Below are 12,059 nucleotides of genomic sequence, written 5' to 3'. Positions count from 1 at the left end.
ACCATTCTGGCTGCTTTTGAGATTCTACATATGCTTTGATTTTTTGTAGTTTCACTATAATTTGCTTAGATGAGGACTTCTTTATATGAATCATGCTTGAAGTTCGTTGAAATTTTTGAACGTCTGTGTCTTTCACCAGATTTTGAAAATTCTTGGTCCTTATTTCTTCAAGGATTGCTCTGTCTCATTCTCCCTTCTCCTTGTGGACTCCAGTTACATGCATATTGACTTCTCAAGCATGATGCGTTTGACTTGTTCACTCTGCCCCCGACCCTCGCATTTCTCCTCTGTGTGCATATGTTTGTATATCTTCTTTTGACTTTTCTTCACTTATCCTGTCTTCTGCCATTCCCAGTCCGCTATTATATCAATCCAGTAAGCTTCTAACTCCAGATGCTACATTCTTTAGTTCTAGAATATCCACTTGATTTTTTTATTGATTCCAGTTCTTTGTTGAAATTCTTCTCCTTTTCATCTGATTTATCCTCCTGTTTTCTTTAACATATTTATTACAGTTATATTAAGTACTAGTCTGTAAAGTCCAGCATCTAGAGCATCTCTTGGATTGCTTTTTCTCTCATAAAAAAAACAAAAATGGTACTTATGTGAGGTTAAGGGTATGCCAACTAACCTTATTATGGTAAATATTTTATATCATATACATTATCAAATCATCACATTGTACACCTTAAACTTACACAATTATATGTCAATGATATCTCAGTAAAGCTGGGAAAATCATCTTAATAAAAATCACCTTAATACCAGCTTAAGAGCTTATATCAATGAAACTACAAGGCTTTGTAATCAGATGTACAATGAAAGTTGAGTAGAGAGGCATGTGTCTTCTCTGGAAGGGAAGAATGAATATTATAAAGAAGTCAGTTCTTCCCAAAGCAAATTGTACTTTTTGTGCAACTCCAATCAAAATTATACTGAGCATGTTGGTATTTCAAAATTATTTGAATTAATATGGAAATCTAATTATGTGAATCTAGTTTTAATATTTTTTTAAAAAATAATGAGGGGATAATAATAGTAACCTCCACTAGATATTTTTCAAGGGATGGAGCTTTTATAAAAACCAAACTTGGGGCTTCCCTGGTGGCGCAGTGGTTGCGAATCTGCCTGCCAATGCAGGGGACACGAGTTCGAGCCCTGGTCTGGGAAGATCCCGCATACCGCGGAGCAACTGGACCCGTGAGCCACAATTACTGAGTCTGCGCGTCTGGAGCCTGTGCTCCGCAACAAGAGAGGCCGCGATAGTGAGAGGCCCGCGCACGGTGATGAAGAGTGGCCCCCGCTTGCCACAACTAGAGAAAGCCCTCACACAGAAACAAAGACCCAACACAGCCATAAAATAAATAAATAAATTAAAAAAACCCCAAACCAAAATACAAACAAAAAAACCCACCAAACTTGCATTGTGTTTGCACAGCTCTTCCCAGGGTCTGATGCTCTGAGGTTCTACTTCACCCTCTTCCTGTGCTGAGACACAAGTCAAGACCCTGGTTCTCAGTCCATCTCTGGGTGGCTGCTGGATGAGAGGTGAGGAGACAGAAGTAACCCTGAGTCTCCCTCACTTGCAGATGAGCCAGCTTTTCTGCCTGTCCCCACACAGCACCCCAGACTCCCTGCTGCAGTTCCTGCCTGATTAGTTTTCCACCTGGACCTGCCCCAGTGTATACCTCAGAGTCCATGCAGGTGCCACGGTGGGTATGATGTTCCTAAATGTTTATGCTAAAGGCTGCCTGGGTAACTCTCCCAGATACAATGAAGCACATCCAGGAGAGTCTGTGTCGCTACTTCCAGATACCCAGTACCCGGCCGTCTTTCCTAGAAAGTCAAATATGCGTAGATGTACTGGTTGTGTGTCCACTGCTTACTCTCCCCTTCATCCTTAACTTACAGAATCTCTACACTGATGTCCATAGTGTCCAGATATAAAAACCTACACTTCTCCACCTCTCTTGTTCCTACAGGCAGTCAATGGGATTCAAGGGCTTGTTGGGCTTTAGAAAAGCTCATTAAAGGGGTAATGACCTAGGAAGACCTTTATGCACACCTTTCCCTTCTTCCCACCTAAAATGCAGCCTTGCTGCTCAGAATACCATCAGCCACCTGAGATCAGAGTGCCTTGCAGGAAACAGCAGCACTAACGATGAAATAAGATAGAAAGGCATCCTCTCTGATGACTCCTTGGAGCCACATAGCAGCCATGGGACATCTACCTCTGACTTCATTGTACACGAGTGAAGACAGTCTGCTTTCTATTCTACATTGCTATAATTTTGAGTTTCCGCTGTAGTGGTAGAACAATTTCTAACACACAAAGCACAAAGCAGTGCTTTCTAGCTCTTCTCAGCCTCCGGAACACACAGAATACAGGGACCTGCGTACAGCCTACTGTTGAAAGACGAAGCTGCTGGGGCCGGAGGGGACCCTCCTGGAGGGAATCAGTCCTCAGAGTTGCTCTTCCTTCTAATCACTCAGATCCTGTCCCTGCATCATGAACAGCAGGCTTCTGAGTCCCTGAACTCTGGGGGACATTGGAGATGACGAAGAAGAGGAGAAGGACCAAGAGGTTTTGTAGGGGGGAAATCAGAGCTTTATTCCAACACGGATAAGAGAGGGAAGGAGGCTAATATCCAGGCTGAGCCTCTGGACTGCCCAACCGAACACAAGGCTTCCCCAGGAAGCCCTGTGAGTCTCTGGGGTCCCTGTCAGCCCGTGTCCTGGGAGATGAGAGGGAGGAGGGGGGCATCTGGCCATAGCAGGTTCTCGGTCATTCCGTTCCCCAGCAGCCCCTCTAGGGTCAGGTCAGCAGCCAGAGCCCCCTAGGGCTCAGCTCACAGCAGTCGGGGCTCTGGTGCCGGCGCCGGTGGGGAAGGGCCTGCGGTGGTCCAGGCAGCAGCCCCCGCCCCAGAGCTGGGGCCACAGCAGGAAGAGACTGGAGGGGGACAGGGGGCTGGGCACTTTGGGGGACACTTAGGTGGCCATTTTGGGGGTGGGGCACTTAGGGGACCCTTGGGAGGGGGCTGGCACTGCTGCTGGTTTTGCTGGCAGGACATCTTGGTAGGAGTTCAGTTAACCTAAAAGATGAGGAAACTCTTTAAATATTCATAATTGTACCTCTTTTAAAATCACTATCTATATGGAAGAGGAATGATGTTTAGATCATAGTTACATCAGTGACCTGAAGCAACTGCATCTTTCCTCCAGATGAAAATACATGGATTCAAAAATCAACAGGCTGAGCTTATTCTCCTTCCAGGGGGGAGCTGGGATTGCTCCATCTCACATGCCAACACCAAAATTCACAGCCCCTCGGTGTGCACATTCCCTCAGTACAAGCCTGCGCTCCCAGCTAGCCGTCCAGGACAACTAGGAGTGCTCTGGGATGTGTTTAACCCAGCACCCCAGAAAGAAAAGGGCCTGGTTTGAAGAATTATCCATTTCTATGGCGTAAATATTTCCAACTCGGCTACTGTCCAGCTGTGAGTGACTCTCCTGAGAACCCCTCCCACCTACCCTCTCAGGAGAGAAGTCAGGACTTCTGTCCTACTGGCCCTGTAGAAGGAACCCCGACCTCAGCCTCAGAGGTAAGCCGTCAGGTCAGTCATTGACACTTGCTGGAAAGGCTGATGAAGCTTCAAGGTGTGAAGCCTCCCTGGGGACTTCTGGCATTTTTTTTTTCTCCATCCACTTGACATCTCAATCCAATCCCAGGGAGAACAGTGTCATCCAGCACCTTGGTGACCTTAGAGCACCCCGCCCCCATGCTGAGCCTCAGGGAGGCTATTGAACACAGAACAGGTACATATAGATATACAGATGTAGCTACACATACATACACGTACACATAATAGCAGAAAATAATATAATAACTAATGATTGTTGACCTCTTATTTTGTTCTAGGTGCTGTTCTAAGTGCTTTACACATATTACCCCATTTGATCCTCCTAATAGTTCTGTGATGTAGGTACTATTTATATTTCCACTACACTAAAGAGAAAACTGAGTTCCTAGGGTTAAACAAATTACCCAAGTTCACACAACTGGGAATAAAGTTTAGACAATTTGACCCCCAAAATAAAATCACAACTCATTCTCAATCATTTCAGTATAATATCAACAGGTTTCTCAATCTGAAGTGATAATAAATTTACACGTAGATTAGATACACTAGCATATACACACTCCATCTGTAATCGCATTATAAGAGAAGCTATAGTCCACCAAATTCTTTTTGGATGTGAACATCATACATAGTCCCAGAATGTCAGTTTTTCTGTATGGTTCCAAATGTCAATTGTTTTGTTTGGTGGGGTTTCCAGATCATTGATAACTATGCTTTTTTTTTTTTTTTTTGCGGTACACAGGCCTCTCACTGTTGTGGCCTCTCCCGTTGCGGAGCACAGGCTCCGGACGCGCAGGCTCAGCGGCCATGGCTCACGGGCCCAGCCGCTCCGCGGCATGTGGGATCTTCCCGGACCGGGGCACGAACCCGCGTCCCCTGCATTGGCAGGAGGACTCTCAACCACTGCGCCACCAGGGAAGCCCGATAACTATGCTTTTTAAATTACTTCCTTATATCAGGTCCCTGACAACCTTATCGTCGGCTTAACATCTTTTCTATGTAATACCTGTGCATTTGCTTCTCATCAAGTCAAAGATGGAACTGATCATTTTTCATGACCCAAAAAGTACTAATTATAGGCTATCATGGAATAAAACTGTTAATCAGATACCATCACTACACACACACACGATAGCTTAAGACCACTTATATTCAGTTTTGGTATCTTTTTAATCACTGGAATCAGAAGATGTTTTAGATGAATACGTAAGCATTAAGGAAATACTTACCAAACACTGCATATCTGAGCCTTGGAATACCTGTGACGAAAGCATTTATTCTCAGAGATTCTGGGCTGAGCAAATTAGATAAAGATCAAGCAGATCTCATGAGAGTACAAGAGAGAGGGATATGCTCAGATGAATTAAAAGAGCAAAGCATCTCCAAAGGGAAAAATTCAAGGATTTTTGTAGACTGCCCCCACTAGTAAGGTCAAGAGTCAGAGTTCATTATCTCACTCCCACACACACTCAACAAGTATTTACTGGCCACGAGGCCGACTCTGGACACCAACATGCCTTAAAGAAATACAGCCTCTACCCACCTTGACTGTATTCCACTGGAGAGACAGAAGTTTGAAAAGTGAATGGAAACACAGAATTAGTAATTATAGGCCTTCAGGTGGGTGGGGTCATTCCATTGGAGGTCTTCCAATGGTGCTGGAGACCCTCACTGAGACCAAACCCCATTCCCAGGCCTTCCCCGAATGACAATGCCAGCGGTCCAGCAAGGATGGGTACAAGATTGCTTTCTAGCTCATTCCATCTCATCCATCAGAGGGTTGTATAAGCTAGTGGAGCAGGGTCACACAACCCTGAAGTTGTGGAGAGGGCAGGACAGTGAAAATCCATACAGGCATCCTCTCCTGATCCCTGTACACCTGACAATGGGCTTCTGTTCTAATGTGTGGTTGTCAAAGAGTTTAATTCACTTAGCCTTCTCTGTGCATAGGAAAGATCTAAGAATCCGAAAGGGTGGTTCTATGTTTCCTTAATCTGAACTCAAGTAAGCCAGAGCTTTCCTTCGTAAAAATCCTTTCAGTTAATAGCTAACTTAGCAGCAAAGACTGAACACAAACTTGTAGCTAATATGATATTTTATTGAAAATGCATTTATGAAATAATATCCAAATTCATGTCTTTTTTACATAAAAAGACATTTTATGTCATTGTCATTTAAAAAATCATTATAGGGACATTTAAAATATATTTTTGTAATAAGATTCTCCCTGACACACCATTATATCCTCAATTTATTTGTTTCAGTAATATGTCCACATTTTAGGTTTATTAAAACAAAGCATACATGTACTTTTAAAAATTAATTTATTTCTATTTGGTAGATTGATTTTTTTTCTCCTATCCAGCTGAAGTTAAGAACCCAGGCATTTATTCAGAGAGGAGGAGTAAGACTTGGTAAGCGGAGTGAAAATTTGAATTAAAAAAAACAGGACCAGGGGGTTTAAAAACATTTATTGTAGCAAAGCGGCTCATTCAGAGCAATCACATCCAAACCTCAGGAGAGCGAGTTTGAGCCCAGCCCAGAGTCTCTGTGCCAACAGCTGTTTCCACAGCACAGCGCCGGTGTGGTCTTATCCCCAAGGTGAGACTCATCGAGGGGTGGACGAGACTGAGGGATGAGAAGCACAGGACTGGAGCCAGTCCTCGGCCTGCTGGTTACTTGGGTGATGCTCAGAGCCCAGCTGGGAAGCAGCCTCAAGGCTGTGGAAACAGCTGGATCTCTGATGTCCCAGTCAGCTGACACCACGGCAGCCCTAAGTCCAGGACCACAGCAGGAAGAGACTGGAGCAGGGCATCTTGGGAGGGCCCTTCTGGGGGCACTTTGGGGGACACTTGGTTGTGGGCACTTTTAGAGGAGGCTGGCAAGGCCGCTGGGTTTGCTGGCAGGACATCTAGGTGGGAATTCAGTCAACCTAAAACCGAATCCAGATGCTTTATGGATTTGTGAAACCTTAGGTCATTGTTTCCTCCTTTGGAATCTATCCCCAGGCTGCTGATATCTGGAGGTAACCGTAAGTACACACACATTCATTAAAAATGAATGTGTCTCTAAGATATGGCACAGTTCTTGTCGCATAGAAGATGTCCAATAAATGTAGATGGAACACTAAAATGGAAGCTCCATTAGAACAGGGATTTTCAGCCCCCCACTCAGTTCTGCACACTTTATATTCCAGTGTCTAGAACAGCACCAGGTAATCTGTAGGAGCCCAATAAATAACTGAATACATGAATAATATATGAATGAGAAAGATGAAGGAGAAAAGGGAGAAAGGCAGGAAGGAGGGCAGGAAGGCAGTTATATTCAAGTAGAGAAAAGGACACCAGTTGGCATTTCGTGGTAATATTGGGTGTCACCATTTTCTCCATGTGCACCCGCCCCCTCTCTAAGCATCCATGAATACATCTGTGAGAGGTAAATGGCCTAGGATACGCCCTCCCCAGCCAGCTGTCTCAGTTGCCAGAGGCCAGATGTTGGCAAGAATTTAGGCCAGCTAATCACTCACCATCCAGTTTTAGGGGGTGTAATTCCCAGGGGTATCCACCAGCCCCAAGGCAAAATCTATCCTCCTCCCTCCTTCCTCTTCTTTCCCCGTGGTCTCCAACAGGCCCCTCCCTTTCAGCTGTGTCCTCTCTAGGTTCAGAAGGACCCACTCACCTGGTCAGACCCAGATGTGTACGGCCAGTCCCAGAGGTTGAGGGTGGATGAGGAACCGGTGACTGAGATGTGTTTTATAGGCTCCCACCTGACTAGGCTCCAGGGATTCCTGGCTCTGGGAGGAGCAGGAAGTGGCTCCTTCTACCCTGGGCACCTGCAGGGTAATTCTTGACATTCAGCTCCTTGACTATTCATTCCATTCCTCCCAGGGAGAGCCTGAGTTATGCTTCTGAAGCTGGAGACCTGACCCTCACTAAACCATATTCTTTTCCAGGCTCAAGACTCCATGTAGCATCATGAGGATTCTTAGCCCCTGGGTCAAGAACCTGGTTTCCCAAAGCACTATGATCCTATTCTTTCTTGGAAACATATAAATAAACAACTTTCCTGTCGTCTCAATTCAGCCCATGATCCAGCTTCCTTGGTCCTTGAGAAAATGCCTCTTTAACCTCATGGGCCAGCTGCTAGCTTTGAGCCTGAGCATCTTCCAAGTTGGTTGCTTTGTAAATCCCATATCTCTTCTATTCTGTCTCCCTGTCTCTGTCTCTCTCTCTCCAGTGAGGGAATGAACATGGGGATCAAGGCTAAAAGAATTTAGAAATTACTGCCTGGACTAACTTTCTTGCTGGATATATACTAAAGGATTATTTGAAAACAGTTCTGCCTTAATGTTGACAACCCATGTTTTCATGTCATCACTCTTTCTCTAATCCTCACAATAACCGAGGCAGGCAGTACAGCTACATCACACCTGTTTAACAGATGGCTATAAGGAAGCTCAGGGGGCTAAAGGCTGGGAAAGAGCAGAAGCCAGTCTCACATGTGGGATTCCCTGGCTCTGCTTTCACTCCACTGCTCTTTTTAGCCCACACCACTCAGTTTTCCGCAACATACCCCTGAGCGCAGCCCTGTCTTTCCCAGAGAGTAAAATCCAAGTATGGTCTTTCTGTTATGAGGTCTCAGTCCGAAGGGGACCTCCGGGGAGGGGTCAGAGTGAAGCTCTACCTTGATTTTTCTCTGCACCCTATTTCACCTGTAAGGGCTGCACTTAACGCTGTATTCTCCCTCTGCAATTGCACAGCGGACCTGCTGGGGTCAGCCTTGGGCAGGGAACCAAAGGCAGCCTCCTGCTCTGTCTCTGAGCCCAGCCGGAATGAACCCAGCCCTGTGCTCTTCTGTCGATGAGCTAAGGATGGGGATGCTTTGACATTGGACTGGACTCTAAGAGGCACCCACAGGTTTCTCCTCTTCCTCGTTGTTGCCTGTCCGTTCTGTGGGCCTGCAGGCTTCTTTTCAGGACCCCCACCTGCTCTCCCCCTTCTACCCAAAGCTGACACGTCTGCTCTTCTCTTGAACACATTTCTCACAGTTTCCTTCTCCATGGCATCTGGCCCCTTCACATGGGAACAAAGAGCCTGGGGAAGGAGCAAAAATCTGGGACCTGCTTGTAATATTGGGGTTGCTGAGGACCTCGGAGAGCTGATGACCTTGTGACCCTCTGGGTCTCAGGAAGGGCAAAGGGCAAAGGGAAGAGGAGGAGGATGTGATGGAGGGGAACTCCCTTCTACACAGGAAGGTCATTAAAAGCTCCTCGGGTCCTGAGGTCCTGCGGGAGAAGGGGATGGAGATGGCTAATGAAATAGATGCGTGCTTTGACTCTCTCATCAGTTGGGCTGCAGTCTGGAGGTGGATAAATAATCAGGTTGAGAAGAAAGCTGGAAACAGAAATCTTGTGACTTATGTCCTACTTGGTGCTGTGGAAGGAGCTGAGACTCCTCCCAAGCTTTCCTGGCTCCCATGGAAGTGAAAGGGATCCAGAGGTTCCCATCTGTCCCACGGAGATGGAAGGAACTCATGGTGCTGGCAGAAAGTTCGCTGGGGGTGTGGGGGCTTGGGAGGTGGGAGGATGACCCTAGCCAGGATGAATAGGGTCTGTGCCTCTACAGTTGAAAGTGTCAGGGTGGGCTGCTGGGGACAGGCTGTTCGGGAGTCACAGCCAGGGCTCAGGGAGATCCCCAGCTGCAGGAGGAGCTAGAGTGAACTAGAATGAGCCAGGAGGATACTGCACCTGCCCAGGCCGTGGGAACAGAACACGGCTTCCCTGACCACCTGGCCCCAGCCCAAGAACCCTGTCAGTTCAGTCCTTCGACAGTAGGGACCAGCAAAAACCCCAAATCGAACAGTAGAACACCAGGCTTCCCTTGGCGTGGGGCTTAAAGGCCATATAAACTTCCCTGCTCATGAACCCATACGCCAGCATGGGCAGGACAAGGGGGAGAGGGGTACAACATGTTAATAGGGAGGTGAGATTTACTTTGGATAATTTCCTAAAATGAGATTTTCTTAAAAGAGATAGAAATATATACAGCTACTTAGTAATTTTAAGTGTGTTTTCCCCTGTATCCCCATCCTAAGTGGGCCAATTGCTCAAGAAACAAATTATATTCATTTCAATGAACGAAGCCCTAGTTTTCTCCACATTTTGGTTTAATGTACAAATGTTGCCAACCTACCACATTTTATACAAAGCCTGGTCTCCTTGCAACCTGCTCTCCTGGGAAACCCACAAGGTGTACATCTCTCCATCTCTGGCTTGCCCCCTGCTGTCTTTGCTCTTTCCCATGTCCCACCCACTCTAGGTCTCAGAGGCAGCATGGAAGGAAGTTGGATGTGTCTCATCACTTGGCCTCTACATGACTCCTTGGATGCTCAACCCTCTCACCGGCCCCTCGACCCACTTACCTGTGCCTCACCCAACCATCAAGGCCTAGCTCAGCCCCACCCCTCCCAGAAGGCTTCCTGAGTCCTGCCGCAAGTCACTCCACCCCATTCCCCAACCAGTCTCCACTGTGCTCTCCTCCTAACCTGCAAGAATGCTGGGTATTTGTATTCTATAATCTACCGCACCATTTGGCATTGTTCTTCTGTAATGTGATTTCCTTGGTCTAATGTAATAGCTATTCTTTGGTGTAGTAGTGCATACTAAACGAAATGGAATGTTAATACAGTTCCTTGTCTGAGTCAGCAGCAGGAAGACTTTGGAGCTAAGCCTTCCCAGAACCCCACAAAGGCCCTAGGAGCTCCTTAAAAATTGAGATAGAAGTTCACATACCGTAAAATTCACCCTTTTAAACTGTGCAGTTCACTGATGTTTAGTTTGTCCACAAGGCTTTGCAACTTTCACAACTATCTGATTCCAGAACATTTCTCTCACTCTAAAAAGAAATTTATTAGCAGTTAGTCAGTCCTCCCATTCCTGTTCCCACCCTTCAACTTCCCATCTCTATCCCCTGGCAACCACTAATATACTTTTTATCTGTATGGATTTACCTATTTAGAAACTTGTATAAATTACATCATATAATATGTAGTCTTTCCTGTCTGGATTGTTTTTACTTCACATAATGTTTTCAAGGTTCATTCAAGTTCTAGCACATGTCAACACTTTATTCCTCTTTATGGCTGAAAAATACCTCAATGTATGGATATGCCACTTTTTGTTCATTTATGAATAGGTACCTTTTGGCTATGAATAATAATGCTATGAACATTCATTTACAAGACAAGAGTCTTTTTATATACATACACAGAAACAGTATGGATGACCTTTTAAGAAAAATAACCCACTAAGCGAACTCTCTGGGTGGAGAAGGTTGCCATATAAGAGGAGCAGTAATCATGTATGTGGTCAGCAGTAAATTCTGATAGTGGGAAAATGGCTCTTGGTACTTACTGCAAGTTTGAACTCAGTATTTCATAGATAGAAACTGGGTTATTTATCTAGTTATCAAATCATATACTTTAAAAATGTTATATTCAATCTCTTTTTTTGTCCCTTAATCTCTCTGGCAAATGATACAGCTTTCTGATAACTTTCAGGGGTTGAAGACTTCAGCCTAGCACTAAATTTAATGGTTTTTCCTGCCTCATGAGCTCAGACCTAACCCATGGCCCAGGAACCCGCAGTAAGTAGGGAGAAGTGGATGGTCTGAGCTTCCACTTTCCTGCAGGTTCTCTTCTTCTCCCTCTTTCATTGGTCTTCTTTTGGGCATTCTTTCATCTTCTGTGCATTGGGATCTCAGGAGATGGATTGGGCTGGCGCTGTAGTAATCCAGCCTTTGTAACCAGGAATGCTTCCCTAACTCCAGGGGCACATGGTAAGCTCTTCAAAGCAGCCCCTCACTGGTCTCTATTCTGGGCTCTGAATTTCTGCAGTGCATCGAGCATCCAGATGGGATTGGATATATTCATTTCACTTTCCTGCAGGTACCACCAATCTCTGAGTGGTTTTCTTGTCCCTTTGCTTGGCTTGAGAGGTGGTAAAAACTAACTCTTCACACTCACGTGGGGAGAAAAGGGAAATAGGCCACAGCCATTTCCCCAGAGATATCAATTCCTTACTCCAAGCAACTTTCCCACTTCAGGGAATGCTTCTATAATGTCTCGTCCAGTCTTTATAGGCTGGTGGGATGGGTCAGTGATGGTCTCATGATGGCTCTCCTCTTTTTCAGTAAGTCTGGAGGAATACCTGCAAACTCCTTGGTGCTTCAGTAGAAATGTTAAGGTGCCTTGGAGAGGGAGTATGATGGGGATTAACTTCCTGGTGCCCAAGAGGCAGAAGCGTCAAAGCTCATGCTTGGAAACTGCCTCACCTCGCTGTTCCCTGAGTCTCAACGTAATCTCCATTCCATCTTCTAAAGTCTGCTGAACACTTCTCAGGTGGGCGTGGATTTTAGTTTG

The 12,059-nt window shown here is 45.7% G+C and overlaps 1 long non-coding RNA gene across 1 annotated transcript; it reads right to left on the bottom strand.

Annotated features, from left to right (window-relative positions):
* Positions 1-6,092: 6,092 nt before the first annotated feature.
* LOC149750631 (uncharacterized) lies at positions 6,093-10,638 on the bottom strand. The gene is made up of 2 exons (XR_016393862.1): positions 7,320-10,638; positions 6,093-6,573 (listed from the first exon to the last, which is right to left on the bottom strand). It is a non-coding gene; the product is annotated as an uncharacterized LOC149750631 (long non-coding RNA).
* Between the last annotated feature and the right edge of the window lie 1,421 nt (positions 10,639-12,059).

This window comes from Delphinapterus leucas, chromosome 1, assembly GCF_059928025.1.
Source record: "Delphinapterus leucas isolate spDelLeu-1000000601 "Yukka" chromosome 1, BTC_Dleu_Yukka2, whole genome shotgun sequence".
Lineage (NCBI taxonomy): Eukaryota > Metazoa > Chordata > Mammalia > Artiodactyla > Monodontidae > Delphinapterus > Delphinapterus leucas.
Note: the sequence above shows the minus strand (reverse complement) of the source record. Positions and strands in the feature narration are given on the sequence as shown.